The 21,480-nt window shown below is 41.4% G+C and overlaps 1 long non-coding RNA gene across 26 annotated transcripts in view; it reads right to left on the bottom strand.

The window, feature by feature from the left end:
• Positions 1-21,480, bottom strand: part of LOC143650890 (uncharacterized) — a 148,267-nt gene that overhangs the window by 124,673 nt on the left and 2,114 nt on the right. For 14 of the 26 annotated variants that reach the window (XR_013159721.1, XR_013159725.1, XR_013159735.1 and 11 more), the window contains 5 exons: positions 8,859-8,965; positions 7,982-8,047; positions 7,521-7,657; positions 6,739-7,009; positions 3,647-3,705 (listed from right to left, as the gene is read on the bottom strand). This is a non-coding gene — a long non-coding RNA (uncharacterized LOC143650890). Of the gene's footprint in view, positions 1-3,646; positions 3,706-6,179; positions 6,327-6,738; positions 7,010-7,520; positions 7,658-7,981; positions 8,048-8,858; positions 8,966-21,480 lie in introns of all 26 variants that reach the window. The other 12 variants (XR_013159729.1, XR_013159723.1, XR_013159736.1 and 9 more) reach the window with 7 other exon arrangements.

The following is a 21,480-nucleotide window of genomic DNA, read 5'->3' as shown; positions in this document are numbered from 1 at the left end:
TCATCTTCAATATAGGAATATTACTCATAGACGATCTAGACAATCACCTTTGCTATCTATTCCTACATTGGAGATCAACCTCATTAGCTAAAGGTTCTGGGTGGGATCTTTTAGAGTGTTTTCATGGAGATATGACCCACCCAATTGTGGGTGGTAACTTCTGATTAGGTGGTCTCCATGGCAATGTGTTTCCACCCATTCAAGGTGGGTTTGCTTACTAGAGTCCTTTAAGAGGAAACCATTTTAGAAAAAGCTAAAGAGCCAACAGAGCCCACATAACCAGAGAACTTTGAAGATGCAGAAGGAAAACATCCTCAGGAAAGCCTTATGAAATGAGAGAAAGATAGCAGATATCACCATGTGCCTCCCCAGCTGAGTGATGTGTTCAGAAGCCAGAGACCCCCAGCAGGCACCAGCTGACAGAGATGCTCAGGACCCATCCACCTTTCTTGAATCAAGGTATCTTTCTCTGGATGCCTTATTTGGACATTTTATGGCCTCAGAACCGTAAACTTGCAACTTAATAAATTCTCTTTTTAAAAGCTGTTCTGTTTCTGGTATATTGCATTCTGGCAGCTTTAACAAACTAAAACTAGTTCTAAACAGATGAATGAAGCATGTTTTCCTTTTTATCTGGGATCTCAAACTACAGTTACAAATTTAATTATAATGTCATTTCTACAGTTCTAGTCTATAAATAGTTATGATTGATGCACACAGTCATTTATCCAAATTTTAACTGATTAACTGAAACAGCCGAATAGTCTTCAAAATAGTTTAAAAATTTCAGGTAGAATTAATGAAAAATTTACATAAGCAAAAGACAGAGACCACTAATCTATGTTGCTTACTCTTATTCTCTGCTTATCTTTCTCTTGATTCTTGCTTACATATGTCACACTAATTCCTGTATACTTTCTCTCACTGGATTCCTAAAGCTGTCACTACTCCTGCTGGCTAGTAGTACAGCTAAAAGCAATCTAACCTCATCATAGCAAACAAGCCCTTCAGGGTTTGCCAAAAATGATATTTCCAACATAAAAAAAAGTCACTGTTATTTGTTTGTGAGCACCAGTGGCTCCTCCTATTTATTAGCACTGCATGCAGGTATTAGAATAAAATCAAAACAGTAAAGAAAGAAAAATAGCAAGATCTCACACCCGACCAGCTATGATTAGAACAGAACTGAAGAAGAGGAAGGATCTGAGTCAGAAATACCATTATTGAGGTTTGGGTAATTGGCTGGATGGAGGTAATACCATATGAAAGGGAAGTGAGAAGGATGCGGTTTTCATTTTGAATTTCTTGAGCTTTAGGTGCCCTTTGGCTAGCTACAAGAAATATTTAATAGTTTGTTGAACAAATAGGCCTAAACACTGGGAATATGTTCAAAAGGAACCTCAAATCACAGATAGCTGACCCAATCTAGGAGAACTGCAGAGTGAGAAAATAGAGACAAAGATGGAAAACTTGGATGAGCTATGGAAGAAAAGAGAACTTGGGGAAACAATGAAGAAAGCAACACAGAGGTAGTAGTAGAAACTAACAGAATAATTTCAGGTCATGGTCAGTAGTTTCAAATATGGTAGAACCAAGTAAGGCAAAGAACAGAGAATAGTCATGGATTTGACTAATTTAAGTTTTTGTGAACTTCAGAAGAACTGAACTAAAACCACATTTACTGATTTAAAATGCAAATGAGGCTTATTTCAGGAATCCTTCTGTTACTGAGTAACTGTGGCCTCATCTCCAAAGCCATGGTGAGGAACTGAGGCTTTCACATAAATGCCAAACATGAGCATTTTCCCTGTTCCTTTCAATTTTTTTCTTCATTCTGACTTCAGAAATTTGGCTCTGAACTAATAGATTATCCAAGCCAAAGGTCTTCTGCTATTTCAGTTTTGTTTTCAGAAAACTCTTAAATCTGCCAAGGAATAGTTCTGTAATTTCTTCTTCTTTACAAATTATCAACCACAAAATACCTGATTTTCAAGCATATCACCCTGTATGACTGAGGAGTAATTTCAAATATGTGAAGTCATCACTTCTTATACAGGATAGAAGTTTAGATAAACTATCTTCTTGCTTATATTCATTCATGTCGGTTTTAACAGTTTGCTTTATTAGTGATAAATGTGGCATTCTTCTCTGATTATCCAATAGAATATGGAGCAAGCTGCCTATGTGTCAGCAGATTATTCTTTCATGCTTCCCTAAGTGTCAAAAGAAAACCTTTTGAGATAGCTTAAGAAACTGGGTCATTTTGATTTATTCCCTTTGCCCTTTTTTCAACCTCCAGGACCACTCAGAGGAGCAAGGCAGACAGGATCCTATGTCTTTTGTCCTAGCCCTTCCTGCACTATTTACAGCTTTCACTGCAACACTCCACATTTAGTTGAGTACAGCAGTGTTGATCCAAGATCTTGAAAATCTATACCCTAAAGTTCAGTCTGTCTGACCTTTAATAGTCCCCTCCCTGTAAATATTCCCCTATATTTATGCACACCTCTGGCAAAGGGATAAAGTTGATGAGAATTCATCTTCTGGGATGGGGCTTTGTATTTTAAGAGAAAGCAGACAGCTCCTCCTGCCTTTTAAATGAGATCAGCCAGCTTTTAAGTCTTAGGTTACCAGGGCATGTTATATACATCATATACATTCTCCTTCTGTTGGCCCTCTACCTTCCATAGCTATCTTAAATTGTAGCATCTGCTTGACAGGTATTGGGCTTCTCCTGGAGCCTCAGATTCTTGTGGCCTCAAGGACCCCACCAATCATCATATCCTCTAAATATGTTAAAAATCCATTATTGTGGGTATTAAAGTAGCAATTACACTGTAAGCATATTTATGTACTCATTCTGTTTGATTTATTTTCATCATGTGAAATCTGAGTCCAGCATTAGTTTCTCACATCTTCCACAAATGTCTCCAATGGAATTTTTATATCACAGTTTATGTTAAATAAAAGTGAAATATTAAGGAAAATTTTTAAAGATGCAAGTGAACAGTGGAAATATAACTTTGAATTGTCTGCCCCACAACCTGAATATACAGAGTAGCTGAGAGAAATTTATGGAGTTATTTTAAGGGCCTGTAGTCTAGTCATAGTCTAGGTTTATATAGTCTAGGTGTATATAGTCTAGGTTTAATCCTTGTATCAAGTAGGGCCTTCAAAAGCAGTCTAGAACTACACTATTTAAGAACTCCAGAAAAAACTTATTTAATCAAGTTCTACTTTAACACTAGGAATCATTTCCACTGAAGATCACTGAGAGTATTTATTTCAGGGTTGTTAGAGAAACAGTTCATTGCTTTATCTATATGACCAACAAAACCACTGTTTCCAAGTACGTGCCAGTAAGTCTTCACATCTATGAGAATTTAGCATGGTCTTTTCTTAGGGTCAATAGTGTCTTGTCTTTTCATTATGGCATCAGAAAGATCAGTAACAAATTTGTATTGAACTTAGATGACTCTAAGATCATGTGACCTACCTGAATCAACATGCCAACTTTATCTTGTTTATGCGCATTTCCTTAATGTTGATTTCTATTTATTTCTACTTTTCCATTTTAATTTACAGACTCTCATAAATATAATAAAATACAATGTGAAACAAAATGAGGAACAAACAAACAACTCACCTGAGATTTATTCATTTTCTGTTGATCTTGGAAACATGTAAAGGACTCTGAAGGTATAGCTAGGAGAGAAGAGGAATGGAATAAAGTAACTTGAGAGGACTAGTCTGGCTTATAGCTCCTAGATTTCCCTGCCAAAAACTCTTAACACATTAGCTGAAGAAGAAAAAGCAAGTCTCCCTAAGGGAGAATAGCCCTTTAAGCCTTGAGAAGTAGCAGGAAAGACTCCATCATTGAAGGAGCAGCCACAAATTCATTAAGGGTGAGGATCAGACATAAATTCATCATTGGGTTAATAAAAATACTTGCTTCCTATTGATTTAGAACAATCAATGTTCTCTGCTTTGAGACACAAATAAGAAATTGAAAACTTTAAAGATGTTTGCTTAAAGAGATTACAGTACAACAAAGGAATAAACATTATGCCTTTACTAAAATTGATGCTAGAGAAAAACACTTGGGCTGTACTGTTTAACTGCTTTCCTATTATACAGGCATACCAATTGGAACTCCCTATTAGTTTTTCCACCAGAAAACCCAGTTTTTTACACACTTAACTTCACAGAAAGTATGCAACTTGCAAAACAAAGTTTTAGCTAACAATTATATAGAATTAATGTAGACAATGGTATTTATTTGTGGTAGATTGTTATAGTAAGAGTCACCAGTGAGGCTTGCCTCCTGGATCCACGCCCGCAGGTAATTTCCTCCCTCAGTGAACATGGGCTTTGCCATTTGACTTGCTTTGGCTAATGGGACATCAGTAAATGTGATCCAAATATAGGTTTCAAACATACTTGCCACTGGAACATGCCTTCTTGGAAGAGTCACCTTGTGAAGAAGCGTGAGGCAAAGATCCTGGAAACTCATGGCCTACCCAGCAGCCAGTACAAACCTCCAGACAGGTGAGTGATGTCACTTCAAACCAATCAGCCTCAGCCAAGCCACTAGATGACTACAAGTCACTTGTGATCCCAGGCAGCACCAGTATAACAACTGCCCAGCTGAGGCCAGCCCAAAATGCTGATCCAAAGAACCCGTTACCCAGCAAAGACTGATACACCTAAGCCCATAGAACTTATTTCTGACAAAATTATGTGAGGGAGAAAGTCTTGAATTTGATACTAAACACACTCAACAGAATTTAAGAATCCCATGAGAAGTTTTGAAAAACTGAGTGGCAACTGGGCAAACCTCTCCAAGGATGCAGGCACTAACATGACTGCTGTGTTAACTACACAAAGCAAAGGTCTGGAGGTCCAAAAACTTTGTTTTAAACATTTCATATTATAATATGAGTCTATTACTTACATACAGGCATTTTACTGTGTTTTTTTGCACTTTAAGAAATTGGTTAATAGTAGATGCGTGATGCATTATCATTTCCACCATTTTAAATAATGAAAAACAGACTCCTATTCCTATTTCCTGCAGAATTTACAATTTTTCATAACAGATTACTGTCATTAAGTGGAAGATACTGTGTTATCTTGTTCAGCTCACATAATCCACAGTAAGCATTGTAGACATGCTTTAAGGCAAGATCTTTTAAAATAATGTTCCTTCTAACTTGACCACAGTATTTCAAAGAAGATCTAAAAAAAAAAACCAAACAAGCAGACACTTGTTTTGACTTAGTTGTGGCAAAATGGATAACACTGGCCTAAAAGTCAGGAACCTGGACATCTACAAATCATAAAACCCTGGCAAGTTACTCATCTCTTCAAATTCAATTTTTTTCTTTCTTATAGAGCAGAAATACCCTGGAGAACCCTTTCTGCACCATTCTTTGTATCAGCCTATCTCCAGATACCAATGACAGGCATAGTTTGGGAGAGCAAAGACTCTGGAAACAGTAAGAGGAGACTGAAGGAGTGTGTGTGGGAGGGTGTTGAGGCAACACTGGAGACAGATTTTCTCAGGTTATCCCTCTCCCCTCAGAGGGATAACCTTAACCTAACCCCTTAAATTACATAACATTTCCTATGCGGCCCACTCTTGCCAGTTCCCTTCAGCCCCAGCTCTCTTCCAAAAGTTGGTCCAAACCTTCCAAGGCAGTTTTAACAGCTTCTAAATGAGGAAACATCACCCAAATCTTGTTTACTCTGGGCAGCAGGCTCAATAACTGCTTCTGGCATTCAAAGCTTCTCCTCTGTTCTGAAGCTCTAGTGAGCATTTTCAGGTCAGAAGGGTGTTTTTCTGTTGGGGTTCCTATTCCTGGGGCTTCCTCCTTCATATTTCACAATTTTTAAAGTTTTTCCCCAAAGAAAATGGAACCATTATTCAGGGCCCCAAGCTCACTCTTAGAAGATACTGTCCCTGTAAACTTGGCTTCTATTTATATAAGCCTTTTATGAAGTCAAGCCTGGATTGCTAGGCAAGCTAGACAGTGATGAAAACAATCAGAAACCTCTATTGGTTAAGAGACACCAAAAAAACGCATTAAGCCAGCTGATACATAGTAAGATTCAGTCCACATACACTTCATAATTATTTCTCTGGGGACTTGGGAGCATTTCACTGGTGTTATTAATACCTTCACGTATAGGTGAATAAACAGTGTCAGTGGTTAAGAACTGCCCAGGATCCCTCAACAGCAGAGCTTGAAGGAGGACCCAGATCTCAGGCTTTCATGTTCACGCGGTCTACAGATCAGCTGCCTTCTACCCAATTCACAGAGCTTCTGGAACCAGCTCAGGTACAATGGAAGCACACACCCTGTCATCCGACTGCACACCTTCTTCTGACAAGATGATCACTGACACAGCAGCCCGAGGTGCCCTGGGCTGCGGCTTCCGATGCTCCCAGTCCTCCCTGGACTCACGCCCCCTGCTCCACCTCGTGGTGGGACACCCTCCCCCCTCTCCCCGACAGCCAGTCGCAGGGCTCGGCTTCAGCGGTCGCTCCACCTTTGGGGGGGGGCACCACGCCCAAGCCCACCACCCACAGGCACAGCTGCCAGAACCAGATGTCCTGATGGAAGAGGGTGGGGATTGGGCGAGGCTGTGCCTGCACAGAAGGAATGTGGGGGGGGGGGGTGTAGGGGAAGGGACACCTGTTTCCAGGGTCTGTGTGCACAAAGCTACATTTCTCACCGGCCCCCATGCCCAGCTGTAGGGATGCGCCAAGCAGGTGTCGCTGTCAGTCCGCGGTTGTCTGTTCCATTGTCCACTTCCTACAGGTGCGCACTAAGCCTATATGACTTCGGTATCACTGTGTCTTTTACTTTAAAATTCTTTTAACAAACAGAGAAACCGATACTGCAACTCTCTTCCATCCCGTTGAAAAGATGCTTGATCTCATCTGCTGAAATGATTTCATGAGCCATCCTATTACACAGCTGGAAAAATTGCCCTGGAATATAAACTGGAATAGAAGCCATGAGTCGTCGTTGTGCAAATTCACACTCCCAGTGTCTGCTACTTACTTGCTCAGAAACTCCCAGGATCCACCCATCCATCTAGCTAGCTAGCTATCACCTGTTATCATCTGTTCAATTACCATCGGTCAAACCTTTACTAATTTCTTTTTCTGAGAGCTGACCTGAATTGGTCTTCACTTCCATGGCAGCTGCCACAAACTTGGCAAGGAGTCAGAGCTCCCCACTGCCACTGTTGCTCCCCTCAAGTGGGGATGGGCCTGGCTGCAGTCAGCAGGGTTGGGGATGGGGAGTGATGATACTTTCTGACTCAGACCTCTGGTCTCTTTTCCTAAAGTAAGAACTGCTGTGTTCAAATTCCTGTGTCTTTCTTGATTCTGCAGCTACTCCTCACTGACTGTATTCTAAAGACCCAGAGACCACAGCCTTGATTTCTTCCCACTGGAATCCCTCCCTCCCTCTCTCAAATCTTAGATCCCAGGCTCCTTTGTTAAATACCTCTTGGCATGAAATGTAGAGTTCTTTAAATCCAGGACGACTGACAGAGTCTACAGTTAGGGGAATTGATGCTTGATATCCAGCTCTCTGGGAAATTGGAAGTCACCCTCTCTCTCGGTTGGCCTCAGACTTCTCATCTATAAAAATGGAGGCAGTGGTCCACATCTGGACCTCAGCCCTGAGCCTAACTCTAATGCAGGCCAAGAAAGCAAACCCTTGCCTGCCCCATAGAGATAAAGTCCTCAGAGCCAAGGAAAGGAGGCTCAGGACTAAAACCTAGGAAGTTCCCATTCAGGCCTGTGCACTGCAAATTGGGTCTCAGAGTCATAGTCCATGAAAGAGAAAATGAATTTGCACGGATCGAGAGGATAGATTGACACAATGGGATAGAGGTCTCTCCTATCCTTTCTGAGGAATGGTTGTTCCTCTGCTGATAGTGCCTGGGGTCAAGGTCTACCTACTTGGGTTAGGATGATTTCTTCATACCAGGAGGGAGATGACACATGGATTCATCAAGGGGGATTTCCCTGAGAAGAAGAGGAAGTGTGAAGACCATACTCAATCACGATTATCTGTCTTGTACCCATAAATGCCAGTTTTGAGTATTATTAGTCTAAAATTTTCAAGATCTTTTGGAAAATATCCCTAGTGCTGACAGTTCAGTATTTCTGAGATGGGGGATTGTTTTTGTTTTATTATGCTTCAATGTTTCATTTTTAAGATACATGAAAATTGGATGTCATAATATTCTTATGTAACTGTACTTTTTGTTCTGCTGCATGATTTTGAAAACTATATCATTATTATTGTTTCCCAATATTTCATTTTATGAATTACTGCAATTGATTTTACCTATACCCTGTTAATGAACACTTTCATTCTAGTGTGACTGTGTATGCACACATGCATGCGCATGTGTTTGCTTTGAAAATAACACTTTGGGAACCTAACTCTCATTTCAAATTACAGTGTTCAAATTATTACAACCTTCTCAGAGGTTGGTTGTATCTAACTCTACCACTTTCAGGCTGTGGCTTTGGGTAGGAAAGCCCTAGGGTGGTGGGACTGAGGCAGGGAACCTGTGAAAACCTTCTCTGAGGATGCTAAAGACATTTATTTTGTGACCCTCTGGAAGCAGGCTCAATCTAAAAGTCACCCCATTATTGCCAGGCGGCTGCCAAACATGCAGCCCCTACTCCATTCCAGGGCTTGGTCCTTAGGCCATACTTGATGACCCAGATGAGTCCTATGCTTAATGGGGAGCAGCTACAGAAGGTTCTGAGAAGAGATCTTGCCTCTACAATACCCAGGGCCAATAGAGGACTCCCAACGACTCACACTCCCTCCCAGTTGGCTCCTGGTCTGCTGATCACATTCAGGATGTAATTTAATGCCACCAATCCTTGTGAAGTTGCAGCAAGTTGGATTCATCAAGAAGGAAGTCCCTGAGGAGAAAAACAAGTGTGAAGACCACATTCAATCACTATTGGGTGACCTAAGGAAGGTACTTTCTTTCCTAATCTGATGCAGCCTGAGCTTTATGGTAGAGAAACTGTGAGAGATCTATGAGCAGGTGGGTTTGGCTTTACTGCACAATCTTCCTCTCATTGATAAGGGCCAGTTCTGCCAACACCCAGTTCCTTCCAGGCAGGGCTAGCTTTGTGGCTATGGGACCTGTACAGCTGCATAGGGCCCCACCTTCAGAAGGGCCCAACACTTGGTTTAATGTGCTTCTGTCACCATCTTGAAAGTCTTAATAACAAAGAGGTCCTACATTTTCATGTTGCACTGAGTCCCCAAATTACACTGCTCCCAGAATCTTGTTAACAAACTCAATCCAGTTGACATATATAGAATACTATATCCAACAACTGAAGAGTGTGCTTTATTTTCACATACCCAGTACATGGAACATTCCCCCAATTTTTTCCATATGCTGAGCTATAAAACAAATTGCAACACATTTCAAATAACTGAAATCATAGGCTCTAGGTTCTCTGACTACAGTGGAATTACACCTAGAATCAATAACAGAATGCTAATTAAAAATCCCATATATTTGGTAATTATGTCACATACTTCTAAATAAACCATGGAGCAAATAATAAATCATATTAGAAATAAATAAATGAACACTGTAATAAAAATACTGCATGTGAAAATTTGTAGGATGCAAGCTAAGTCATGCTTAGATATTTATAGATGTATTAGTCAGATTTCTATAGGGAAACAGAACCAATAGGAGATATTTGTTAATATAAGATTTTATAAATGTGGGGGCGGTTGCATGAGTCCAAATTCCATAGGGCAAGCCACAAGCTGACAGCTCCAATGAAAGTCTTCAAAGAATTCCCCAGGAGTCTGGCTGACTACAGTGGCAAGTCTTCTGACTTCCCCTTTAAAGACCTCAACTGATTATATTAAATGTCACTAATTGTGGAAGATACTCCCCTTGACAGACTGCAGATATAATCAGCCATAGATGTAATCAATGTACTGACAATTTAGTAAACCAGGCTTCTGATTTAGTAACCAGCCACTAAATGTCCTTGCAGTAATGGTTACGCTAGTGTTCACTTGACCAGACAACTGGATACCATCACCTGGCCAAGTTGACATATGAACCCAATCACAACAACAGTCTCAACTGCATATTTTACAAAAGATTAAAAGAAATTATCTAGTTATAAAATGCTGGAACTTAGAAAAAGAACAATAAATTAAATCTAAAGAGTATTCAGGAAAATAAAAAGCAGAAACTAAGGACATAGAATCTATAAATCGAAGACTGGTTCTTTAAAAAGACTAATAAAACAGCATGGATACATGGATGGTTCAGTGATAAAATGCTCATCTTTGATTCCTGGACCTTGCACCCCACCCCAAAACAAAACAAAACAAGCAAACAAAAACCTGGAGGACAGTAACGAAGGGAAATATCCAAGTGGGCAGAACAAGCAGTGCGCATGCTTGCTGATTTTGCTTGGAAGGAGAAATGGCCAGATTTGTGAGTACAGATTCATGTGCTGTGGCCAATGGCTTGCCTGGATGGTCAGGGGCTTGGAAAGAACATGACTCATGACAAGGAGGACTAGGGGAAAAGTACATGGATAGAAGTCTCTGAATGGGCAAAATACATGAAGATATCTGTACCCCATGTGAATGCTCACCAAAGGATGACTTCAGAAGAGGAGGATTTTAAATAATCAAGTGGATAGGATGACCCATTCTGTGGATACAAGTCGTCTTCTTTCCTCAGCCACTCCTGTCATTGCCCAGTGGAATCATGAACAAAGTGGGCATGGTGGAAGGGATGGAGGTTATGCAAGCGCTCAGCGACATGGACTTCCACTCACCAAGGCTGACCTGGCTACAGTCACTGCTGAGTGCTCAATCTGTCAGCAGCAGAGACCCACACTCTGTCTCTGATATGTCACCATTTCCTGAGGTGATCAGCCTGCTACCTGATAGCAGATTATGTTGGACTACTTCTATTATAGAAGGGTAGCATTTTGTTCTTAATGGATTTGCTTTCCATATATGCAATGCTTTTTACAAAAAGTACCATCTGTTAATTTAATGAATGCTTTATCCACTGTCATGGCCTCCCACACAGAATCATTTCTGATTAAGAAACCCACTTTACAGCAAAAGAAGTGCAGGAATGGGAACATGCTCATAGAATTCTCTGGTTTTACCATGTTCCACAACACCCTGAAATAGCTGGATTGATAGAATAGTGGAATAGTTTTTTGGAGATGTAATTACAGCACCAACTGGGTGGCAATACTTTGAAGGACTGGAACAGTACTCTCTAGGGGGCTGTGTATGCTCTGAATCAGCAGCCACTCTATGATACTGTTTCTCCCATAGCCAGGATTCATGTGTCTAGGAATCAAGAGGGTGGAAATGAAGTGGCAGCACTCACTATTATACCTAGTGATCCACTAGCAAAATTTTTGCTTCCTGTCCCCACCACCCTATGCTCTGCTGTCTAGAAATCTTAGTTCAAAGGGAGGAATGTTTCCACCAGGACATACAACAAATATTCCATTGAACTGGCAGCTAAAACTCCCACCCAGCCACTTTGGGCTCCTCATGCCTGAAACAACAGGTAAATAGAGTTCTTATACTGGCCGGAATGATTGTTCCTGATTATGATGAGGAAATTGGACTGCTACTACACAATGGAGGTAAGGAAGAATGCATCTGGAACACAGGAGATCCATTAGGGTGTCTCAACACTATATCATTTTGTCAGCACTGCTATAACAAGTACCACAAACTGGTTGGCTTAAACCAGGAATTTATTGTCTCATGGTTTTGGATGCTAGAGGTCCAAATCACAGTGTTGACACACTACACTTTCTCCCCGAATCTACTGCATTGTTTCTGGCTTGCTGCAATACTTGAACTTTCTTGGCTTGCTTCTCTACCTCTGACACATGGTAATCTGTTTCCTCGGCCTCTTTTTGTGGCTTCCTCTGACTGACCAAACATCCTCTCCTTTATAATGACTCCAACCATATGGATTAAAACCTACCATAATTCAATTTGGCCTCATCTAAATAAGATCTTCAAAAAACCTTTTCACAAATGAGTGTATATCTTTAATAATAGAATCTTCAAAGGTCCTATTTACAAATGGGTTCACACCAACAGGAAGGCAGATTAAGCTTGAGCATGTCTTTTGTGGGAGATATGATTGAATCTCCAACAATTACCATCCCTGGGGTTAAAATCAAAGGACAATGGCAATAGTTTTCTGAGGGAGGATTTTCTAGTGGCCTAGCCCCTTTAGGAAGTCTAGGTCATTCTACCAGCCAAAGAATCGTAACTATCTGAGATGCCTGTTGAAGGCAAAGTAGAATAAGTTAGTTATAAATACTAGCCATGACCATATCACCAAACGCAGAAATGGGGACTATAATTGCTATGAGTAATCCTTCTTTATTTAGTTATGAATGTTTGTGTGTGTATGCATAAAATATCTTTGTTTCCTTATACCCTTACTGTTTCAGTTTGTTAATGCTGCCAGAAATGCAATACACCAGAAATGGGTTGGATTTTATAATGAGAATTTATTAAGTTACAAGTTTACAGTTCTAAGGCCATAAAAATATCCAACTAAGGCATCCAGGGAAAGACACCTTGACTCAAGAAAGGACTATCTGGAAAGGGACATCTAGCCCAGTTGAATCTTAGTCTAACCACAGACCTAGATATCTGACTGCAACTGCAATGGGGATGCTGGATGAGAGCAGCCCACCTGAACCAATTCAACTCACAGAACTCTGACAGATAATAACTCAAAAATAACTGTTCACCAGGAAAGGTGATTAACTACTAAAAGATATAAAACTGACATAATTATATGGAGAAAGCCCACACCCTACTTCCTCTTCAACCTTCCTTCTGAGTTTCCTCATGGTATCTTTCGAAATCCTCACCAAGATATCTGACCCAGATAGCCAATCAAGCCCCCTAGTTCATTACATTTCACCCAATACAAAATAAGACCCATCTATCCTAAACCTGCCCCTATAAGATGGATAAACCCCTGCCCAATCAACAGAAGCCAAGCTAACTTCCTCTTAATGTTTATAAAAATCAGGGCAGGCCATGGTGGTTCAGCAGGCAGAATTCTTGCCTGCCATGCAGGAGACCTGGGTTTGATTCCCAGTACCTGCCCATGCAAGAGAAAAAAATTGTTTACTTACATTCTGGTAAGCGATCTGGCTTCCACTGCTGCAGCAAAAAATTTGGTGTTGTGAATTAAATGCTGTAGCCTGCAAACTCAGCTACGTCTTTTCATAAGACAATCTAAGGTGTACAGTGGTAGCAACTGCCAAAAAATGACTTCTACATCAACGACTGTGGGAGCATGAGCAAGGCTCAGGTAACTATGGAATGGCTACACAGGAATGTACTTCCTGCCTCTCTGTAACAAAACTACTCAATGGAATGCTTCTCAATAGGGAAGTATGAGTTGCTGCCTCTGTGGTGGAAATGAAACTTGCCAGAAGGTGTAAGGCCACTACTGAGCCAAGAAGGCCACTGAGGTGAACGATGTCACCTCCTACCCCTACAGCCACATGGCCATCTGTATGGTAAACAGTATAACAGAGGAAGAAGGGAAGTCCCCTTCTGTTCAGGCTTGCAATCTCCCTCTAGGGCCCTTCAATGGCAAAGTCAAACATTGCGCCAGCTGGCAAAGAACTGTAGCTCCAGTGTCACCAGAGTAACCAAGGATGGGTATCCAGCTAGACCTGTAAGGTAAGTGTTAACAAATGATTATAGCTACTGTATCATTATGTTCCAACTTAGCTTTTGAAGGGCTTGGGCCAGCATAGCCCCAAGATCAAATAACATGCTAGGCACAGAGTCAGACTGAGTTTTATCAGGACTTATAAACAGAAGAGGGTCTCTGGTAGCGGTTGTCCAGAAAAAATGAAAGCAGCAGTCTGAAAAGGCAGAGGTGCAAGGGCAGCTTATGAGGGTTTAGAGTAAAGACATTCCATAGGATATGAGAACAATTTCAGCAGGGTCTCATGACCCAGGGATCTGGAATATTTGTTATCAACATTGATCAGGGGAGAGGAGTTTTAATGTATTATAAGTTTACAATACCATCTGTACATTAATTTCTCCCTGAGGAGTCTGTTGACCTTTAACTTCTGTCTGGATCACAGAGGCAACTATGTGCAGCAACTTACTCTCAACAGGGAGAGGGAGTCTAGGCCCCAGGTCCCCACAATCCATTCCCACACAGTGGACTATACTGACCATAGGACACGCATCTATATTTCACAAGAATTGTATGAGACAACAGGATACTAGGAGTCCCCTACACAAAGATAACCTACAGAAATGCTACCATGGCCAGGAAAGGGAATTAAACCATTTAAACAAGCGATCTACTGATAATTGATCAATATTATATATTTGCTCTTACATATGATCTAATACTTCTAAAACATTGTACAGATGATCAAGAATATATACATAGTGCTGCACATTAATTAAGGCACAGGCACCACCTTGAGGGAGGATATCTAGGGTCATTCTTATTTTGTAAAATTACTAAACCATGTGGTTTCTTCATTTAGCAAGGATATGGCTATTTTGGAATCATTAAGTGCTTGGGCAATGATTGTTTAAAGCTGCCACATGTTTTTCAGTAACTACTGTAGGTCTACTTGGTGCAAAAATGGCTAAAGGATAATACCATCAAGGAGTGTGTTTTATTCTGTATCTAGCTTCAAATATGAGTATAGGGTAAAAAGTCATAAAGTAGCAGGGACATAGGGATGTCCTCACATACAACATCCTTTAGAGCTATATGGTAAATATAGGTCCATAGCCATTCTCTTAGGGGAAGGATATGCCCCATATTGATTGGAGATATTTTGCTAGTAGAAAAGACTATTGTTTTGCAGTTTACAGCAAAATTATACAATTCAGGGAATAGCCACCCCACATCATGAATTGCATTAAGTCATTTCATGTAGACAGGGGCAACATGGTCTACTGTTATAGCTCCTGCTGTCACCTACCTTAAACCATAATACATAGCATACCCCAAAACAGGTTGAGGCTTGTTCATCTGTCCCCATAAAAGGGAGATGTAAACCCTGGTCTTGTTATAGGATGGTAATTGACTTCAGCCTTAAATGAGAAGATTCTTTTCCAGAGTTCCAATGTGCTGAATTCTGCCAGGCCAGCAGCGTATTCTATGCAGTCTAATTCACAGGGGCCATAGTCCAAAGCAGCATGCAAAGATAGTAAGTCCATGTAAAACCAACATTGGGTTTGACTGTGGGCATGAGTTACCAATGAAGCCAACTGTAGAAAGGTGTTTACTAGGGTGCCATGGGTGAAAAGAAAAATGTTTATGGAGAACAATAAGGAGGAATTTCTGCTGATCTGATAATATAAATGCTAGAATTCCACTGGTTGATGAGGTACTAGGCATAGAAACACTATGGGGAGTCTTTAAATACTAGACATTATCCCCCTACAAATCTTGAGAATCCTCTACTGTTACACCAATTGTTAATCTGGGCATAAGAAGGGTCAACATAGTCATTCATAAATTCCTGTAGGAATAAATGCCCTGTATTGATAATAAAGATTTTAAGACATTCTCTATATAAGTTGAGGTCTTTTTACAATATTTTGGGTGACTCCTATTTGCCAGGGACTTAGGATTTCTAACCAATGCAGCTGCACAGGCCAGCAAAAAGGCCAACTGACCACATTTCCCCCGTTTTGTAAGGTCTGAGGCACAGGCAACAACAAATTATTATTTTCTCTTTTCAGTTGAAAGCAGTGAGCCCTTTGACTTGTATTCACTCAGCCTGCACTGGTCCTGCCATTAGCATTTCAGCAGGGGTGGGTACAGCAGCCCGCATCATTGCAGTCCGGTGAGTTAAGGCCCCACAGTCTTAGTCCACTGCTGCAAGGACCGCTTATCTTTTAGCTGTTCCTTTAACAAACTACTCATTCTTTCCAACAGGCCCACACCTGTGGATTGTAGGGCAGTTGGAAAGTTCACATGATGTTCTGATCCATGGCCCAGGATTGGGCTATTTGCCTGTGAAAGGGGTCTTCCTGATCACTATCTATCTGTATAGGCACTCCATACAGAGCACTCACCCTTACCAAACAGTAGATAGTGGCCCACTAGTTTGCCTCTCTCACTGGGAAAGCTAACAAAACTCCTGTAGCCATGTCTACAGCATTAAAAGCATATCTCACTCCTCTGAGAGCAGAAGGAAATTGATGTAATCCACTTGCCACTGGGTCACCGGGATTTGTGACTGACCAATGTGCTCCATCTGGTGTGGTAGCCTATGGGATTGATGCAGGGAGCACAAAGGGTACTCTCCAGTGATGTCCACTAGCTGTTCATGAGTGATTGGCAGCTGGAACTGCTGGTCCAGATGCCACAGGGTTTGATACCCTTGGTGTTTGCTTTTCTGATGAAGCCATTCCACTGCTTCCCTGGTTTCAGCTGCACTGCTTCAAACCCATGAGTGCACATTCCTGGGTAATGTGTTGGGAGTGTGGTCAGGGACATGATAGCTACCTTTCATCACTGGTACCCATCTCAGATGTTTTTCCACAATTCTTGTCCCAAGAAGGGGCAATGTATGACTGCCCATTGTTCCCGCTTCCAGGTTGTAAGGCCTTTGTAAATAGCCCCAACTATGAACACAGAGGGCACCTCCTGGTTCTTGCACTATTATGATCCATGCTCTTAACTTAGCCCATAGACTGCTTTGCATAGTGCCAGTATCCTACCATATGGTGTCAGTACTGGGTTGTACTGACAACTGTCCATGTGGGAAGCTGCCCACTACCAGATCCATCAGTGTACCAAGCAGACTAGGGAATGGTACCTGTGCCTCCTAGAGTGGACAGTTCAGCAACTATTTCAGGTGCTGTAATTTTAGCTGTTGAATCTTCTGTATAAGACACTGTACTCAGAGGGCTGGTATTGAAAATGCTGTGCTACAGCAGGTAGGTTTTCCATTTGTTCAGTGTGCTCAGTTGGGCACTGCCAGAGCATGGCTTAGAAACTGTGTGGGCTATCCACCCCCAAATAAGGATGGCCATTTTCAAGGTGACTGACCATCTTTACATCAGTCTCTTCACTTGAAATAAGTTGTTATATGCAGTATACAATTGCTTTTCCAGGGGGCTGTATCTCAGTTCTGCCCCTTTTTGTAAATGTGCCCAAAAGCCAAGGGGCATTAATTTAGAATGCTGCCTCTGCCACAGAGTCCCCTCCTCCAAAGCCAGTATCAGTTCTGGCTAAATCCAATTCATACGTCAAGTTTGGATCTATTTCCCTCCCACCCCAGTGCTTGTGCCTATGTTATTACTCTTTTTGCCTTTTCAAAAGCAGCTGTTGGGAGGTATCCTATTCCCAGAGATGGCTTCTCCTAATTAAAACATATAAAGGTTTTAACACTTGGGCTAACTGAGGAACAAAAGGATGCCAATGGGCGGGCCGCGGTGGCTCAGCGGGCAAGAGTGCTTGCCTGCCGTGCCGGAGGACCCGGTTCGATTCCCGGCCCCAGCCCATGTAAAGAACAAACAAACAAACAAACTATAATAAAACAAGAAAAATGTTTGAAAATGTTTCCCTTTCTTCCATCCTTCCTTCCTTCTCTGTCTTTCCTTCCTTTCCTCCCTCTCTCTTAAAAAAAAAAAAAAAAAAAAAAAAAAAAAAAGGATGCCAATACCCTAACAACTCCAAGAAAGCCATCAGTTGTTTTGGCATTTGCAGCATGGGGAACTCTGCACCTGATCAGTTACAACAGAATATATAGTTTTTGTCTTATCTGACCATATAAGACTGAGGAATTTGAAAGAGCAGCCAGGGCTCTTTGCAACTTGTTACAACTTACTGCCCATCCCTGGCTCTCAATGAGCCTGAGGCTTCCTTTAATTCTGAAAAAGATTTACTGGTTAACATGACATCATTAATGAAGTGAAATAGAATTACACTTGTGGGACTTTTCCACTTAGTTAAATCCTTTGCCACCAGACCATGGTATATGTTTGGACTATGTACACACCCTTAGAAAAGAACAGTAAAAGTCCATTTTTGGCCTCCACAAATGAAGCAAAATGCAGGCTGGCTTGATTTTTCTAGGGAGATACTAAAGGCATTAGCAATATCCAATACAAAATGATACTGACTCAATTGGGTACTACTCTTTTATAATACCTGTGATTTTTCATGACTGCAGCATACAACGGTGGTGTTATTTTAACTCCTGATAATCTGTTGTCATATACCATGTTCCATTAGGCTTTTGCACTGGCTATACAGGACTACTGAAAAGGCTATGGGTGGGTATTATCCCTAACCACTCCAATTCTGTGAGAGTGGCTGAGATTTCTTGATGCCCTCCAGGAAGTTCATATTGTTTTGTAGCTATGACCCTCCAAGGTGAGGTGGGGTGGGGGAAATTTTACAGGAGACCATTTATTTGTCCTCTCAATACTGCTTTAATCTCTCTACACAGGAGGCAGAACATGGCATTCTGTAGATCAATACCTAAAATGTACTCCAGTATAGGGGAAATACATACCATACACACTTGATGGGGTAATCTCCCAATTTGCAAAGTTAGACTGTGCCACATTGTCTGGATAATTTCCTCACCATAGTTTTCTATAGCCAGTACTGATCAGTGGAATTGGGTAACATTCCCATAGATTAAGGTACATTCAGCTCTCATATCTACCAGTGCTAACATTTGCTGCTGGTTAATAGGGAACCAGTAGATGGTTAATTCCACATGTGGTCTCTGATCCCAGGAGTTCCCATCTATTGTTTGTACCCATGGATCTTGACCTCCTTCCTTTGTAAGAGTGGAGGGCTCCTGGGATTGGGAGCTAAAAGGTGGCTTCTTTTCTGACTTCCCTTCTCCTCTGGGGGCTCAGGAGCTCACTTTAGTAAATCTTTGGTCCTTCAGCAATTTGCTCCATAGTTTACCAGTACTGCATTAGGTTGCTATCTACAGCCTCCATCTCTGTGCCTGCAGCAATGAGATAAGACCACATCTGCTTGCAGGATACCCAATTATGGCTGTCATGCTCATGCGGATACTTTCCTATTAACCTTGCTCCTACCTCCCCTTTTGGCAGCCTCTCTGGCTCCGAGGTCAGCTATACAGCCTGAGCAGCAAGGGAAACAGGCTGTCTATTAGCAGACTTTATAGACATGAGAGGTCCATAGTACTGGTTGGGGGCAGTATACGATACCATGTGTTTCATTTCTGCAGTAAAAGCTTCAGTGCCAAGAACCAACAAAAGTCGAGGCATAAATGGTGTGCTTCATTTCCAGACCCCTTAAAATGTCTTGTAGCTCCTCCACAGTTTGCCAACGGGGGTATTGTACAATATACCCCCTTCATTAGGCCATGCAGCCTTACATCTGTCAGTCAGTCATACCAATAAAGAGGTGGTTTTCACATCAGCTGAGATGGCATTCAAGAGTTGTCAGAGCGAAGGGTGGGTGGTAACAGATGCCAATTTACTCACTACCACTTCAGAAAGCACTATCCACTCTGCTACGGTGTCCCATCATCTCAGAAGCCAATCGGGTAGGACTTCCTAGTTTTTGTGTCTATACCACTAAATTATCCAGTTCAGCCGCAGTATAATCTAGCATAGTAACAGGTAATTTTTGTTTAGGAGGTTAAAATTGCTGAATCCCAGGGATTGATTCTGTGACACCTTCCATTTCTAAGGTATTATGGAGTGCACATCAGGGCTTTTCCTCCTCCTCCACCTCCCCTTCCTCTTCTGAGGAGGAGTCTATGGGGTCCCACAATTTGAGGTCCTAACCTGGAATAGGTAGTATTCTCTGGACTTGAATTTGGGGCAACTTGCTACCACAGGCTCAAGCATATCTACAGGCTAATGTTTCTAAATGATCATCCACAGGACACAAATGCTCACTTCAGGCATATGTCCGCTTAACTGAGCCATATATTACTCTCTAATTTTAATTTTTCCTTTAGATGGTGGGTTGTTGGTGGGTTGTTGCCTTTGCTGCCTGTTCTGCTTCTGCGGCCATGTTTCCTCTATGGAATATTTTTTCTTAGGACTTATGCTTACTATGCTGGTGGCTCTTTGGTTTTTGGGCTGGCTTCCCAAATGTTCCAACCCAGCTTTTGAAGGGTTTGGGGTGGTGCAGCTCCAAGACCAAAGAACATGCAAGAGCTTACAAACAGGTGAGGGTCTCTGGCGGCAGTCCTCCAGAAAAATGAAAGCAGCGATTCTCAAAGGCAGGGGTGTAAAGGGAAGCTTAAAAGGTTGAAGGACAAAGACATTTCAGAGGATATAAGAACAGAGTTTCAGCAGGGTCTCATGACACAGGGGTATGGGTATTTGTTATTAATAGTGATTGGGGGAGAGAGTTTTAATGCATTACCAGCTAAGTGGTTTACAATACCATCTGTACATTCATTCCTCCCTGAGTTCTGTTGACCTTTAACTTCTGTACTGGTCACAGAGCAGCTGTGTGCAGCAACTTACTCTCAATATGGAGTAAGAATCAGGGCCCTGGGTCACCATACATTATACAGACTTCTAGTACATTGGAGAATAGCCTAAAGTAAATGCCTGAAACTACTAAAATTCACTGAACTGTAAACCAGATGCCTTGATCTCTGATAATGATGCTTCATTATATAACTATATAAATCTTTGCCTTGTGACTATAAAGCCTCATAACTCATGACTAGCCCCACTTGTACCCCCATTTCTTGTTTTACGACTTTTAAGTCTTGTGATCATATAGACATTGCTTTAATTTTTATTATTAAAGGAACCCGACTCAGCCCAGAACTAACCCACCCCAATTCCTGAGCCATCTTAGTAGACAAGTTCATTCTAACCAAAATTTGCCCATCTGACATGTACAGTAGTTTAAACCTTAACCTATAGGTGACCTAAAATCAATCCCATAATGATGTTAAGGCTGCCATTTTCTTAAATTCTTTGACTAAGCATGTAATCAATATGAGCATGCTCAGTACTTCAACTATCTGTAACTTTATCTTGAACCATTACAGTTATTAGCCTAAGACTGCCTGTCTTCTAATACTTTAAACCTCTTAGGGTGGCTGCAGTTTGGGCAGACAGATTTAATTTGAAAGCTCATGGGCCTTCTGTTCTCCTTGCTTTGCACTTTGCAATAAAACCCATTCTCCCTTTGAAACTCCAGTGTCACAGACTGGCTGTTCTGTGATCAGGCAGAACACCCCCATGCTGATCAACACCAGAGCTGATAGGCCACACTTCATGGCTGGCACAGTAACACACCATAGTGAGCGTGCAGAGAGTTTAGGTTAAAAAAAAAAAAATTGTTTAGTTTCCAAGCAGAGCTCAGAGGAAAGACTAGCTAAGTTTGAAAATAAAACTGCTTCTCATT

Source organism: Tamandua tetradactyla, chromosome 11 (genome assembly GCF_023851605.1).
Source record: "Tamandua tetradactyla isolate mTamTet1 chromosome 11, mTamTet1.pri, whole genome shotgun sequence".
NCBI lineage: Eukaryota > Metazoa > Chordata > Mammalia > Pilosa > Myrmecophagidae > Tamandua > Tamandua tetradactyla.
Note: the sequence above shows the minus strand (reverse complement) of the source record. Positions and strands in the feature narration are given on the sequence as shown.